At 41.6% G+C, this 16,644-nt stretch overlaps 2 long non-coding RNA genes across 2 annotated transcripts; both read left to right on the top strand.

Moving 5' to 3' along the window:
* The first annotated feature begins 408 nt into the window (after nt 1-408).
* LOC134127010 (uncharacterized) lies at nt 409-3,019 on the top strand. The gene is made up of 7 exons (XR_009955953.1): nt 409-722; nt 830-894; nt 1,027-1,211; nt 1,504-1,772; nt 2,023-2,084; nt 2,177-2,325; nt 2,452-3,019. It is a non-coding gene; the product is annotated as an uncharacterized LOC134127010 (long non-coding RNA).
* Nucleotides 3,020-10,933: 7,914 nt separating this feature from the next.
* LOC134127008 (uncharacterized) lies at nt 10,934-12,745 on the top strand. The gene is made up of 4 exons (XR_009955951.1): nt 10,934-11,624; nt 11,952-12,013; nt 12,106-12,254; nt 12,342-12,745. It is a non-coding gene; the product is annotated as an uncharacterized LOC134127008 (long non-coding RNA).
* Nucleotides 12,746-16,644: the final 3,899 nt, after the last annotated feature.

The raw sequence follows: 16,644 nt of genomic DNA, 5'->3' as shown, positions 1-16,644 counted from the left end.
ATCGAACTGCTTCGGCTGCTGAAATCCCACGGGCCGAAGATGTTGCCAAGACCTTAGTGGACGCTGTGAATAACAACAACGGCACCTTCAACCTCTCTATTGATGCCGCTTCTGTCACTGTAATTCGTAAGTATACAGTAGGCTGGCATTTCCTTCCGATGCGTGTGAAAGATGAGAACTATACCCCGCGTCATTATTGAGGATTCAGTCGCTCTTCCAGCTGGGGTGTGCCGTTTCCGCTTCCTCTGTCACAAAGAGCATAGACAATCGCACTTATCGTGAGGTCCACGGTGACGTTCGCAAGACTGTCTTTACCGTGGCTTACCAGAGCTCAACTCATGCTGTAATGTTTTTGTTTGAATGCCCCTGTTTATTTTGATCATCACTATTTGTTTTTTATAGAAAGCAGTATTACATCAAATTTGACAACTGCATCACCTGCTTTGAATACCACGGCTAATGCAAGAACGAGTGCTGCAAACAACATATCTACAACCAAGACATCTGCACTGGCACCTGCAACAGCAGCGCCTTCAACTGCAACTCAAACCGCTTTACCTGGAACTAAAGCACCTGCAACTTCAGTAACATCAGCAACTATTACTGAAGCGCCTGCACGAGTTGTTGGCCTCTTAGCGACCTTGCAAGAACCATTCGTAGAACAACTCAATGACAGAAACAGCTTGGAATTTAGGAATCTCCAGTTAAGAGTTGTGACTTTGGTTAGTACTCCCTGCCATCATTGTTCTTTTTTTGTGAGGGCAGTTTTTTTTAATGAATTTTGCAACATGACTGTATTCCTAAGTGTTTTTTTCTATTATTCCTACAGTTGGACATAATCTACAGAGCCAGATTTGGCTTCCTTTTTGTCCGCACTTTCGTGATCTTTTTCAGGTAACATTTCAAAATTCTAAAGTCCTATTGTATATTTTGAATTATTGATATCACAAAAATCCAAATATAACAATCATGCAGCAGTTGTCTATGTTAACCTAATTTGATTGTGTGTGTTTTTTCACATTGCAGACCAGGTTCAGCAGTAACACGATCATTGACCACTGAAGCAGAGGTCGGCATTGAGTTCAATCGAACTGCTTCGGCTGCTGAAATTCCACAGGCTAATGAGGTTGCACAGACCTTAGTAGACGCTGTGACTAACCCCAATAATACCTTCAACCTCTCTATTGATGCTGCTTCTGTCACTGTAATTCGTAAGTATATATGCCTTGATTTAATGACACCCCATGTCACTTACAAGTAATCTGCCAGAGTCTGTGAATTGGTTTGTGTGCTTTCTGGATCCCTCTTTGGCAAATTGCTTTTTTGACAAAGAACACATAACCTAAATATAAATATCATGAAGCCCTCAGTGGCATTAGGAAACCTACATAAAGTGTGATTTACCAATTTTTTTTTACCAAAGTTTGTAATATTTGTGTTTGATCAAGCCCTCTAAATACCATTTTTCATTTATATCATATTATTCCATCTTTATTTTTACAGAAATAAACATTACATCAAATTCGACCGCTGCACCCACTACTTTGAATTCTACAGCTAATGCGAGTATGAGTACTACAACCACAACTCCAACCATCACAATTGCGGTGGTACCTGCAACTGCTGCACCTACAACAGCAGCACCTACAACATCTGAGGCGGTCACAATAAGGCAATTGAGGTTCAGATCTGCTGGAGAGACATTTACCACTGACTTGCTGAATCCAGCATCTGCACCGTTTCAAAGAAGAGCCTCATTGATAACATCAACAGTAAGTTTTTTTTCGAAATGGAGGAAAAAAAGACATTTCAATCCTGGTACTGACTTTTAAAAGGAAAAACTATTTACAGTAAATCATACTTTCGTTTAAAGGAAATAGGAGGGATGAACAATCGGTAGTCAAAAATTTCTATCTATAGTATCTGTAGTATCACCAAAAGGAAAATGCACATGGTGTTAATAAACACAACCAAATTAAATACAAGTACTTTTATCTGAAAGATTTGCTTGTATTTCAACAGCTCGGGCCGTTCTACCAAAGAGCATTTCCTACGTTCCGCTTCTTAACAGTGAATTTATTCAGGTAATTTCTTTTTGTCATAATTGTATCATGACAAAAGAAGAGCACTGATCATGAATGTATACAAATATTACATTTTGTTTTTGCATTTGCAGTAATGGATCAATCATCAACAACATGGCCATTGGATTTGCATCAACTTCTGTTCCTAATGGCAATCAGATTGGAAACGTTTTGGTCGAAGCAGCTTCAACCGTCACAGCCTTCAATATTGACCCCAACTCCATTGTTGTGGATGGCTTACGTAAGACATTTTAAACAATATCTCACAAATATTTTTTACATTTTATGTTTTTTATTTGTTAAAGTAATATTCCAACAACATCTACAGCCCAAACAACAACCGTTGCAACAACTACAACAGTTGCAGAGGTCTCAAATGGAGTAAGCCACAAGATCAGTCTCATCACTGCATCCTTTCTTGCTCTGACGTCATGGCTGCTGACGAGTCAGCAATAGCATCATCGCTGACTACTGTTAGAATAGGCCTGGTTGTATGACCGCCATTACTGGCATGAAAAATTATTTCCTAACTCTTGTCCATCTTTGGATAAACATACTATCCAATGTAATTTTGCATTGACCGCACACCACAATGACAGCGGAATAGATGTGTCTCTTGATCACGTTTTCGGCTGAGAATTGACCAAAAAAAATATGCAGCCAATTTTTATAAAGCCAGATAGAATACCATTTAGCCCTGTTTATTATCAATCCCAACTGTGAACAAATACACAGACACAGATTTGTATTATCACGATACGCATTACTTTGCCTCTTTATTATATATATTCAAACACCACACGTCAGGATTAATTCATCTTAAAGTAAAACCTAATCTACAAAATGTATTCAATATTTGATTTAAAAAAATGTGTTTATGGAATGTGTAATGGAAAAAGTTATTGACAATATATTTTTAAATGTTGTTAGTGTCCAAAAGGTGTATAAATGTATAATTCATACCTGTATTCTTTGAGATTTCTTGTTTCTTCTATATTCTTCTCTATTTTTGTCAGAACCTTTGCAATGTTCATAATACAAAAACTCAAATAATAAATATCGTCTCTCTTAATGATTTGCCATTTCTGTCGTCAAAAGCAATACATTTTTTTTGTCTGTATTAGCACTGACATCTAAGACTACTGCCTACATTTCCAATCGCATAACCGAATCCACAAAACATGTTGCTGGGCAAACGTGAAAAAATGTATCAGTGAAAAGCATACTGCAGCATATGTTCAGTAGTAAGTGTCCTTGTTCGAGTGAGGTAAAGTGGTACAGAACAGAAAAAAAGACTTTTTAGAAAAAAGACAAGTCAAAGAAAAAAAAAATCTTTTTCTAACCATTCCTCAAACTTTCCATTTCATTAGCCACAACTTTTATTGTCGGGGATTGAGTTTAATTTGATTAAAGCTGACTACAGTTTGCAGCAATTTAATTGAAAAACTAGATTTACAATCCTTTCAAATGTAGAGGACCATTGTAAACACCCAAATCAAGTACAGTCACCAAATCTTCAACTCTTATACGTGTGCAAAGCTCCTTCTGTATGGAAACATATGCAACAGAGCCCAAAAGAGTAGCTCATTGCATAGAACTGGTGCAAGGGTGGATAGCCGACTTCACGAGGACCAGGGACCTTAATGAAACACGTTGTCTTTGACCGTTTAGTCGCGACGGTTTTGACGTGGCCAACGGAAACTTTGTGGTCCTTTTCCACTTTGAAATTGCTCGTCCGAACTACAAAAGAGACCCGTTTAAACGATTACTTCTGCCTTGCACTGAGCGTGTACCGGTACTAGAAACGTTGAAAATTGTACGGTTTCGAATATTTTTAGTATCTGTACTTCATTAAAAAAGCAGCAACCAGAGCGCACTCAGTCTTCCGCTCCTTGTCTGGCTCGCATTGACTGGGTGGGCGGGGCTACCAGCCCACATGCAACAGGCAGCCGTCACTCACAGAGAGTCCCCTCAGGGAGACATGTCCTCATGTGCAGGAGCTGTTGACCACCGTCCTGGGCTTGTTGAGAGAAAAGATGCCAGGAGGCTTTTTTGAAGTGTTTTCCCATTTGTCGTACTATTTTCCTATTTGTTGTTGTGTTCCCCTATTTGTTGTTGTCATATTTGCTGTCGTGATTTCCTATTTGCCGTTGTGTTCTATGATTTGTGTTTTCCTATTTTTTGTTGTGTTTTGCACTTCAGGGCTTGCGGCTAAACTTAGTGAAACCTGTTGAAAACCTTAGTGAAACCTGTTCGCTTACTTTGTTTATGAACCATCAAGAAAATGGGAGTTAGACTTATCCATCACTCCCGATGCTGACTTTTGAACTCAAATCTGCAATAATATCTTCTTCGTGACTAGTAATGTAAATTAATAGAGTATAAAATTCTTCACAGAATCCATTAAACTGGGCGAAAACAGTATGAATTCGTGATACGTGAATTCTATATATTCACGTCAGACATCTTTTCACACTGCACTCAAAGTGGCCCGGATAGCTGCATTCATGCCAGTGGCGGGGGTTGGGGGGTCCGCCGGTGGGAGCGGGATATTAAATTACTTTAGTTCAAATAAAGTCACTCTCTAAATGCCACTGGGTGAAGTAAAGCCAAAACAGCAGAGAGAAAGTTGACATTCTGCGAAGCACTTTCAGTGAGTTGGGAGAGCAGTAGATTTTGTTTTTTTGTTCCATTGTTCTCACTGTGTTCAAATAAAATGAAAGAAAAAAAAACACTAGTGTCAATTTTATGTTTCCACAGCTAAATATTGTGACTTTTTTCAAAGAGTAATATTATCAAGTAACTGCTGATAGTTAACATTGAGGCTGGTCAAAAGAGTTCTACTAAAGATGAGCACTGTGGATTATTATAAAGATAGTGACGACAGGGTTCATAAATTAATAATTAAAAAAATGTATTTAGTGTGCACCAGGATACATGAATGATTTTGAATCAATAAAGAAATGAAAATTTTGAAAATTGTAATCAACAGAATAATCCCAATGCACAGCTATGATTGTATTCAATGTCATGTAATCAATTCGACATAAAACGGGTGTTAGCTAGCTAACCCGACATTATTACAAACACTAAAACATGTACAAAACATATCATTAATTAATTAAAAAAAACAGGCAAATATAAACGAAGATAACGAACGTCCAAAATAATAAAGCTAGCTACACCATGAATTAATTGTTAAAGTAAATTAAGTAAACATTGTTCACGGACATATAAAAAAACATTTAATTCTCAATTTAACGGAGGATTTTCCCACAATGCCCCCTGTCCGTTGGTCCGTTCAGGTACCACGTTAAAACAGTAGATGGCGTAGTTGGGCCATTTTAGCAGGATTTATCCTAAACCATTTTAACTATGTTACGAACGAACCACCTAATTTTACCACTAGATTCTGTAAATAACCAGCCACTTACGCACGAGGAGGCGTCACATGTCCAGGGGCGTGGACACTGCTTATCACACCTTTACTGAACCATAAGATATCTGCGGGCACCCATTGTTCTAGGAATCTGTTGGTGGACGCAAGAGACAGTCACTATGGGGTAGTGACCGGGCTGCTCTGTGGCCTGTTGTGACCAGCGGCTCCTCAGCTGAGATGTCCTTTTAAGCACAATCCCCGTTTCCTTTATTAAATTCTTTTTATTTTAACTTTTCTATCCAAGACGTCTTCTGTCCGTCAGGAATTTCTTCATTATTAGAGCACATCACTAAAAATGTAGGCAAGAATTCAACATTTTAATGTTTCCAATGTTTGACTCCACTCCTTCTGCTCCCTCTAATAAGCTAACAGACTAATATCACAATATCAAGTGGTATATATACAGTATATATATATATATATATATACCAACACATCAGGTACATATTGTCTTGTGACTTTGATTTGGTAAGGTCATACTTCAGATTTGCTGAATCATTGAGGCAGCTATATTTCTGTTGTTGAGTTGTAGGAATATTTTCCTTAGTCTGATTTATGAAAACCTATTTACCTTACTTAACACAGAGTAACAGATTGAGAAGCAAACTTAAACATTATACAACTGTGTGAACTTCTATATTAGTTTATTGAGATTTTTTTTGTGGTATTGTAGTCATGGCAAAGGGAGACCAAACTAATCTGTCATTTATCAACAAACAAATCACAGGAATGTTGACGGTTGATCACAAGGAAGTACAACGCAAAAAGAACCACAGTCATTGTCTTTAATAACTTAAGACATAAGTCCGTATCACTGCGTATCAATTATTTGCGCTGACGTGGAAAGAAATAGGTCAAACTAAAAAGAAACCTATTTAAATGAGTTAAAACAGATTAACCAGACAAACCTTTAGTCTTAGCTAATGTGTTCTGTTGTTACCTCCAGGGTAGAAAGGATATAGAATCGTTGGTTTTATAAATCCAAACAAAATCATAGCTGTGTCTCAAAGTTTTGAAGTAGAAATACACGTTTGTGTGTTTATATGTTTAACAACAACCCACGTCAAACATTTCAGTCCCTTCATGTGGAGTTTCAGTCAGCACCATCTAACTGTAGTAAACACTAGAAAATAGCTTATTCAATCAGAATCAATGAGCTAGTTTGAATTAAGTTAAGAGCTTCAATGAAATTGTCATTGATCTATCAATACATTTGATTAGTGAATTCAGGTATGGTCGATTTAATTGGTTTTATCCAAACAAAATGAGAGAAATACAAACATTTAAAAAATAATTGTATTCCAGGCTTTCATACTTGCCAGAAAAATCATGGAACTGGTATTGAATTAAATTGAAGGGTATTAAAATATATGGGGGAAAGACTAGAGAAATCCTAAGTAGCTGCTGTTTACTGATTATTGTTAAACAAGTACGATAGTTAAAATGCATATCTGATCCTTTTGGAATTTAGGTGAGAAGAAAATTATCATGTGATGTTTACCATATATTAAATATAGCAATTTCTTACTGGATAATATTGATCAATCACTATTTACTTTATTTGTTTATTCTAACTTACTGTGACGTTGATGGAACTTACTTTTTACATTCAAGTAGGTGGAATCTACCAGGAACTTGTTTTACAGGCCCTAAGAAGGACATGTGCTGTTGTGTATGTGTATCAACAAATTTAAAAAATGTGCTGATGAGTCATTAGCCTCTAAACGGCGTCTATATAAAAGATTGGTGAGTGTCATTTGTCACGTCAGGTTACAGGATTACAAAATCCCAGGTTCAAGGTGGACGGGAATAATTTACGCTGAAATTGTTTTAAACATCAAGAGCAGTGAAGAGGGCAACTCAAGACGTTTCATCTCTGATCTTCATTTGATAGATTTCTGTAAGTATATTTTTAAGGCAATGAACAGATTTCTTTATTTTTATAGTCTCTGCATGTGTTTCAAAGAGAGAAGAAGGAAGAAAACTAGTTTACATGTTTCTATTTGATAATAGTAAATACATGTTTATTCATCTACCAATAGAACTCTTCTAACGTTTTGGGAAACTAGTTTACATAAAACATAGTGTACATGGGTCTATTTGATTATATTAAGTGTACTTTCATCTAATATTTTATATTAAACCAATTATAATTGCTAAGAGTATATATCTTCCTTGATTTATGGCTTATATTTGTATTCTTTTCTTAACTTTTAATGTATGTATATTAGCTCCAAAACAAAAATGTTATAAGATTGTTTTTTTAATTAAACTGTGTTGCTTTGCATACCTTGTGGCAAGGCATAAAATATCTGTCGTCAAGAATATTTTGAAGTGGATAAAAACAGATATTGTAAAGAAAATACGTTTCCGTTTGAATGTTGTGTAAGTATGTTTGTACCGAAAGTTAAACAGACTGCTATAACGAATATTGTCATAATCAGACAGAGTACTGCAAAATGAAATGGTAAGTAACTGCTAAAAAGCAATAGTTCAGAAGCTGTCCTGTTAGTTATGTGAGTTACTGAACCCCTACTTTAATACATTTGTAGGGATTCAAAACAAGGATGGATGTGGAACGGATTATATCAATCCTCATGGTTATAATGGGTAAGCTGAGCCTGACATATACACTCACCGGCCACTTTATTAGGTACCCCATGCTAGTAACGGGTTGGACCCCCTTTTGCCTTCAGAACTGCCTCAATTCTTCGTGGCATAGATTCAACAAGGTGCTGGAAGCATTCCTCGGGGAGTTTGGTCCATATTGACATGATGGCATCACACAGTTGCCGCAGATTTGTCGGCTGCACATCCATGATGCGAATCTCCCGTTCCACCACATCCCAAAGATGCTCTATTGGATTGAGATCTGGTGATTGTGGAGGCCATTTGAGTACAGCGAACTCATTGTCATGTTCAAGAAACCAGTCTGAGATGATTCCAGCTTTATGACATGGCGCATTATCCTGCTGAAAGTAGCCATCAGAAGTTGGGTACATTGTGGTCATAAAGGGATGGACATGGTCAGCAACAATACTCAGGTAGGCTGTGGCGTTGCAACGATGCTCAATTGGTACCAAGGGGCCCAAAGAGTGCCAAGAAAATATTCCCCACACCATGACACCACCACCACCAGCCTGAACCGTTGATACAAGGCAGGATGGATCCATGCTTTCATGTTGTAGACGCCAAATTCTGACCCTACCATCCGAATGTCGCAGCAGAAATCGAGACTCATCAGACCAGGCAACGTTTTTCCAATCTTCTATTGTCCAATTTCGATGAGCTTGTGCAAATTGTAGCCTCAGTTTCCTGTTCTTAGCTGAAAGGAGTGGCACCCGGTGTGGTCTTCTGCTGCTGTAGCCCATCTGCCTCAAAGTTCGACGTACTGTGCGTTCAGAGATGCTCTTATGCCCACCTTGGTTGTAACGGGTGGTTATTTGAGTCACTGTTGCCCTTCTATCAGCTCGAACCAGTCTGGCCATTCTCCTCTGACCTCTGGCATCAACAAGGCATTTCCGCCCACAGAACTGCCGCTCACTGGATGTTTTTTCTTTTTCGGACCATTCTCTGTAAACCCTAGAGATGGTTGTGCGTGAAAATCCCAGTAGATTAGCAGTTTCTGAAATACTCAGACCAGCCCTTCTGGCACCAACAATCATGCCACGTTCAAAGTCACTCAAATCACCTTTCTTCCCCATACTGATGCTCGGTTTGAACTGCAGGAGATTGTCTTGACAATGTCTACATGCCTAAATGCACTGAGTTGCCGCCATGTGATTGGCTGCTTAGAAATTAAGTGTTAACGAGCAGTTGGACAGGTGTACCTAATAAAGTGGCCGGTGAGTGTAAATCACAATGACTAAGAAAAAAGTTATTTTTATTGGCAATAATTTCACATTTTTTAAATCAAAATAGCGACAACAATAACAGTGATGCCAAAAACAGCTCTGACAACTGCAGAAACAACTGCAACAACTGCAGTAGCACGAACAACAACTGCTGCACCACCTACAACAGCAGCTCCAACAACAACTGCTGCACCAACTACAACAGCAGCCCCAACAACAACTGCTGCACTAAGTATAACTACAACTGCTGCACCAACTACAACAGCAGCCCCAACAACAACAGCAGCTCAGACAACAACTGCAGCCCAAACAACAACTGCATCACAAACTACAACAGCAGCCCCAACAACAACTATTGCACCAACTACAACTGCAGCCCCAACAACAACAGCAGCCCAAACAACAACTGCTCCACCAACTACAACAGCAGCCCCAACATCAACTGCAGCCCAACCAACAACTGCTGCAGCAACTACAACAGCAGCCCCAACAACTGTTGCACCAACTACAACAGCAGCTCCAACAACAACCGGAGCCCAACCAACAACTGCTGCAGTAACTACAACAGCAGACCCAACCACAACTGCTGCACAATCTACAACTGCACTCCCAACAACCGTTGCACCAACTACAACTGCAGTCCCAACAACCGTTGCACCAACTACAACAGCAGCCCCAACATCAACTTTAGCCCAAACAACAACTGCTTCACCAACTACAACAGCAGCCCCAACAACCGTTGCACCAACTACAACATCAGCCCCAACAACAACTGCGGCACCAACTACAACAGCAGCCCCAACAACCGTTGCACCAACCACAACAGCAGCCCCAACAACAACTGCGGCACCAACTACAACAGCAGCCCCAACAACCGTTGCACCAACTACAACAGCAGCCCCAACAACAACAGCAGCCCAAACAACAACAGCAGCCCCAACAACAACAGCAGCCCCAACAACAACTGCGGCACCAACTACAACAGCAGCCCCAACAACAACTGCGGCACCAACTACAACAGCAGCCCCAACAACCGTTGCACCAACTACAACAGCAGCCCCAACAACAACAGCAGCCCAAACAACAACAGCAGCCCCAACAACAACTGCGGCACCAACTACAACAGCAGCCCCAACAACAACCGTTGCACCAACTACAACAGCAGCCCCAACAACAACTGCTCCACCAACTACAACAGCAGCCCCAACAACCATTGCACCAACTACAACAATTGCAGCCCCAACAACCGCTGGACCAACTACAACTGCAGCCCAAACAACCATTGCACCAACTACAACAGCAGCCCCAATAACAACTGCTACACCAACTACAACTTTAGCCCAAACAACTTCTTCACCAACTACAACAACTGCAGCCCCAACAACCGCTGGACCAACTACAACTGCAGCCCGAACAACAACTGCTGCAGCAACTACAACAGCAGCCCCAACAACCGTTGCACCAACTACAACAGCAGCCCCAACAACAACTGCTCCACCAACTACAACAGCAGCCCAAACAACCATTGCACCAACTACAACAGCAGCCCCAACAACAACTGCGGCACCAACTACAACAGCAGCCCCAACAACCGTTGCACCAACTACAACAGCAGCCCCAACAACAACAGCAGCCCAAACAACAACAGCAGCCCCAACAACCGTTGCACCAACTACAACATCAGCCCAAACAACAACTGCGGCACCAACTACAACAGCAGCCCCAACAACTGCTACACCAACAACAACTTCAGCCCAAACAACAACTGCTCCACCAACTACAACAGCAGCCCCAACATCAACTGCAGCCCAACCAACAACTGCTGCAGCAACTACAACAGCAGCCCCAACAACTGTTGCACCAACTACAACAGCAGCTCCAACAACAACCGGAGCCCAACCAACAACTGCTGCAGTAACTACAACAGCAGACCCAACCACAACTGCTGCACAATCTACAACTGCACTCCCAACAACCGTTGCACCAACTACAACTGCAGTCCCAACAACCATTGCACCAACATCAACTGCAGCCCAAACAACAACTGCTCCACCAACTACAACAGCAGCCCCAACAACCATTGCACCAACTACAACAGCTGCACCTACAACGGTTGCAGCTGTAACAACTGAGGCGGTCACAATAAGGCAATTGATTTTCAGATCTGCTGGAGAGACTTTTACCACGGACTTGCAGAATTCATTATCTGCACCTTTTCAAACAAGAGCCATGTCAATAACGTCAACAGTAAGTAATTGATGATACATTGTTTCATTTTTTTAAATGGAGGGAAAAATAACATCGTAATCCTGTACTGACCTCTAAAAAGAAAAACTATTTACAGTAAATCATACTTTCATTTAAAGCACATAGGAGGGATGAACAATTGGTCAGTAAGTTAAAAAAAATGGGAAAAGTCTTTGTATCTTAATTATAATAATAATATCTGTCTTAAAATAATTGTATCTGCAATATCTGTAATATCATCAAAAGGAAAATGCACATGGTGTTAATAAACACAAATAAATTAAATACCAGTACTTTTATCTGAAAGATTTGCTTGTATTTCAACAGCTCGGGCCGTTCTACCAAAGAGCCTTTCCTACGTTCCGCTCCTTAACAGTGAATTCATTCAGGTAATTTCTTTTTGTCATAATTTTTTCATGACAAAAGAAGAGCACTGATTATGAATGTATACAAATATTACATTTTGTTTTTGCATTTGCAGTAATGGATCAATCATCAACAACATGGCCATTGGATTTGCATCAACTTCTGTTCCTAATGGCAATCAGATTGGAAACGTTTTGGTCGAAGCAGCTTTAACCGTCACAGCCTTCAATATTGATACCAACTCCATTGTTGTCGATGGCTTACGTAAGACATTTTAAACAATATCTCACAAATATTTTTTACATTTTATGTTTTTTATTTGTTAAAGTAATATTCCAACAACATCTACAGCCCAAACAACAACTGCTGCAACAACTACAACAGCAGCCCCAACAACCGTTGCAACAACTACAACAGCAGCCCCAACAACAACTGCTACACCAACTACAACTTTAGTCCAAACATCTTCTTCACAAACTACAAGAACAGCCCCAACAACCACTGCTTCACAATCTACAACAGCAGCCCCAACAACCGCTGGACCAACTACAACTGCAGCCCAAACAACAACTGCTGTAGCAACTACAACAGCTGCCCCAACAACCATTGCACCAACTACAACATCAGCCCAAACAACAACTGCGGCACCAACTACAACAGCAGCCCCAACAACTGCTACACCAACAACAACTTCAGCCCAAACAACAACTGCTGCACAATCTACAACAGCAGCCCCAACAACCGCTGGACCAACTACAACTTCAGCCCAAACAACAACTGCTGCAGCAACTACAACAGCAGCCCCAACAACCATTGCACCAACTACAACTGCAGCCCAAACAACAACTGCTGCAGCAACTACAACAGCAGCCCCAACAACCATTGCACCAACTACAACCGCAGCCCCAACAACCATTGCATCAACTACAACAGCAGCCCCAACAACAACTGCTCCACCAATTACAATAGCAGCCCCAACAACCATTGCACCAACTACAACAGCAGCCCCAACAACTGTTGCACCAACTACAACAGCAGCTCCAACAACAACCGGAGCCCAACCAACAACTGCTGCAGTAACTACAACAGCAGACCCAACCACAACTGCTGCACAATCTACAACTGCACTCCCAACAACCGTTGCACCAACTACAACTGCAGTCCCAACAACCGTTGCACCAACTACAACAGCAGCCCCAACAACAACTTTAGCCCAAACAACAACTGCTCCACCAACTACAACAGCAGCCCCAACATCAACTGCAGCCCAACCAACAACTGCTGCAGCAACTACAACAGCAGCCCCAACAACTGTTGCACCAACTACAACAGCAGCTCCAACAACAACCGGAGCCCAACCAACAACTGCTGCAGTAACTACAACAGCAGACCCAACCACAACTGCTGCACCATCTACAACTGCACTCCCAACAACCGTTGCACCAACTACAACTGCAGTCCCAACAACCGTTGCACCAACTACAACAGCAGCCCCAACATCAACTTTAGCCCAAACAACAACTGCTTCACCAACTACAACAGCAGCCCCAACAACCGTTGCACCAACTACAACATCAGCCCCAACAACAACTGCGGCACCAACTACAACAGCAGCCCCAACAACCGTTGCACCAACCACAACAGCAGCCCCAACAACAACTGCGGCACCAACTACAATAGCAGCCCCAACAACCGTTGCACCAACTACAACAGCAGCCCCAACAACAACAGCAGCCCCAACAACAACAGCAGCCCAAACAACAACAGCAGCCCCAACAACAACAGCAGCCCCAACAACAACTGCGGCACCAACTACAACAGCAGCCCCAACAACAACTGCGGCACCAACTACAACAGCAGCCCCAACAACCGTTGCACCAACTACAACAGCAGCCCCAACAACAACAGCAGCCCCAACAACAACTGCGGCACCAACTACAACAGCAGCCCCAACAACAACCGTTGCACCAACTACAACAGCAGCCCCAACAACAACTGCTCCACCAACTACAACAGCAGCCCCAACAACCATTGCACCAACTACAACAATTGCAGCCCCAACAACCGCTGGACCAACTACAACTGCAGCCCAAACAACCATTGCACCAACTACAACAGCAGCCCCAACAACAACTGCTACACCAACTACAACTTTAGCCCAAACAACTTCTTCACCAACTACAACAACTGCAGCCCCAACAACCGCTGGACCAACTACAACTGCAGCCCGAACAACAACTGCTGCAGCAACTACAACAGCAGCCCCAACAACCGTTGCACCAACTACAACAGCAGCCCCAACAACAACTGCTCCACCAACTACAACAGCAGCCCAAACAACCATTGCACCAACTACAACAGCAGCCCCAACAACAACTGCGGCACCAACTACAACAGCAGCCCCAACAACCGTTGCACCAACTACAACAGCAGCCCCAACAACAACAGCAGCCCAAACAACAACAGCAGCCCCAACAACCGTTGCACCAACTACAACATCAGCCCAAACAACAACTGCGGCACCAACTACAACAGCAGCCCCAACAACTGCTACACCAACAACAACTTCAGCCCAAACAACAACTGCTCCACCAACTACAACAGCAGCCCCAACATCAACTGCAGCCCAACCAACAACTGCTGCAGCAACTACAACAGCAGCCCCAACAACTGTTGCACCAACTACAACAGCAGCTCCAACAACAACCGGAGCCCAACCAACAACTGCTGCAGTAACTACAACAGCAGACCCAACCACAACTGCTGCACAATCTACAACTGCACTCCCAACAACCGTTGCACCAACTACAACTGCAGTCCCAACAACCATTGCACCAACATCAACTGCAGCCCAAACAACAACTGCTCCACCAACTACAACAGCAGCCCCAACAACCATTGCACCAACTACAACAGCTGCACCTACAACGGTTGCAGCTGTAACAACTGAGGCGGTCACAATAAGGCAATTGATTTTCAGATCTGCTGGAGAGACTTTTACCACGGACTTGCAGAATTCATTATCTGCACCTTTTCAAACAAGAGCCATGTCAATAACGTCAACAGTAAGTAATTGATGATACATTGTTTCATTTTTTTAAATGGAGGGAAAAATAACATCGTAATCCTGTACTGACCTCTAAAAAGAAAAACTATTTACAGTAAATCATACTTTCATTTAAAGCACATAGGAGGGATGAACAATTGGTCAGTAAGTTAAAAAAAATGGGAAAAGTCTTTGTATCTTAATTATAATAATAATATCTGTCTTAAAATAATTGTATCTGCAATATCTGTAATATCATCAAAAGGAAAATGCACATGGTGTTAATAAACACAAATAAATTAAATACCAGTACTTTTATCTGAAAGATTTGCTTGTATTTCAACAGCTCGGGCCGTTCTACCAAAGAGCCTTTCCTACGTTCCGCTCCTTAACAGTGAATTCATTCAGGTAATTTCTTTTTGTCATAATTTTTTCATGACAAAAGAAGAGCACTGATTATGAATGTATACAAATATTACATTTTGTTTTTGCATTTGCAGTAATGGATCAATCATCAACAACATGGCCATTGGATTTGCATCAACTTCTGTTCCTAATGGCAATCAGATTGGAAACGTTTTGGTCGAAGCAGCTTTAACCGTCACAGCCTTCAATATTGATACCAACTCCATTGTTGTCGATGGCTTACGTAAGACATTTTAAACAATATCTCACAAATATTTTTTACATTTTATGTTTTTTATTTGTTAAAGTAATATTCCAACAACATCTACAGCCCAAACAACAACTGCTGCAACAACTACAACAGCAGCCCCAACAACCGTTGCAACAACTACAACAGCAGCCCCAACAACAACTGCTACACCAACTACAACTTTAGTCCAAACATCTTCTTCACAAACTACAAGAACAGCCCCAACAACCACTGCTTCACAATCTACAACAGCAGCCCCAACAACCGCTGGACCAACTACAACTGCAGCCCAAACAACAACTGCTGTAGCAACTACAACAGCTGCCCCAACAACCATTGCACCAACTACAACATCAGCCCAAACAACAACTGCGGCACCAACTACAACAGCAGCCCCAACAACTGCTACACCAACAACAACTTCAGCCCAAACAACAACTGCTGCACAATCTACAACAGCAGCCCCAACAACCGCTGGACCAACTACAACTTCAGCCCAAACAACAACTGCTGCAGCAACTACAACAGCAGCCCCAACAACCATTGCACCAACTACAACTGCAGCCCAAACAACAACTGCTGCAGCAACTACAACAGCAGCCCCAACAACCATTGCACCAACTACAACAGCAGCCCCAACAACCATTGCATCAACTACAACAGCAGCCCCAACAACAACTGCTCCACCAATTACAATAGCAGCCCCAACAACCATTGCACCAACTACAACAGCAGCCCCAACAACTGTTGCACCAACTACAACAGCAGCTCCAACAACAACCGGAGCCCAACCAACAACTGCTGCAGTAACTACAACAGCAGACCCAACCACAACTGCTGCACAATCTACAACTGCACTCCCAACAACCGTTGCACCAACTACAACATCAGCCCAAACAACAACTGCGGCACCAACTACAACAGCAGCCCCAACAACTGCTACACCAACAACA

This window comes from Pungitius pungitius, chromosome 1 (genome assembly GCF_949316345.1).
Source record: "Pungitius pungitius chromosome 1, fPunPun2.1, whole genome shotgun sequence".
NCBI lineage: Eukaryota > Metazoa > Chordata > Actinopteri > Perciformes > Gasterosteidae > Pungitius > Pungitius pungitius.
Note: the sequence above shows the minus strand (reverse complement) of the source record. Positions and strands in the feature narration are given on the sequence as shown.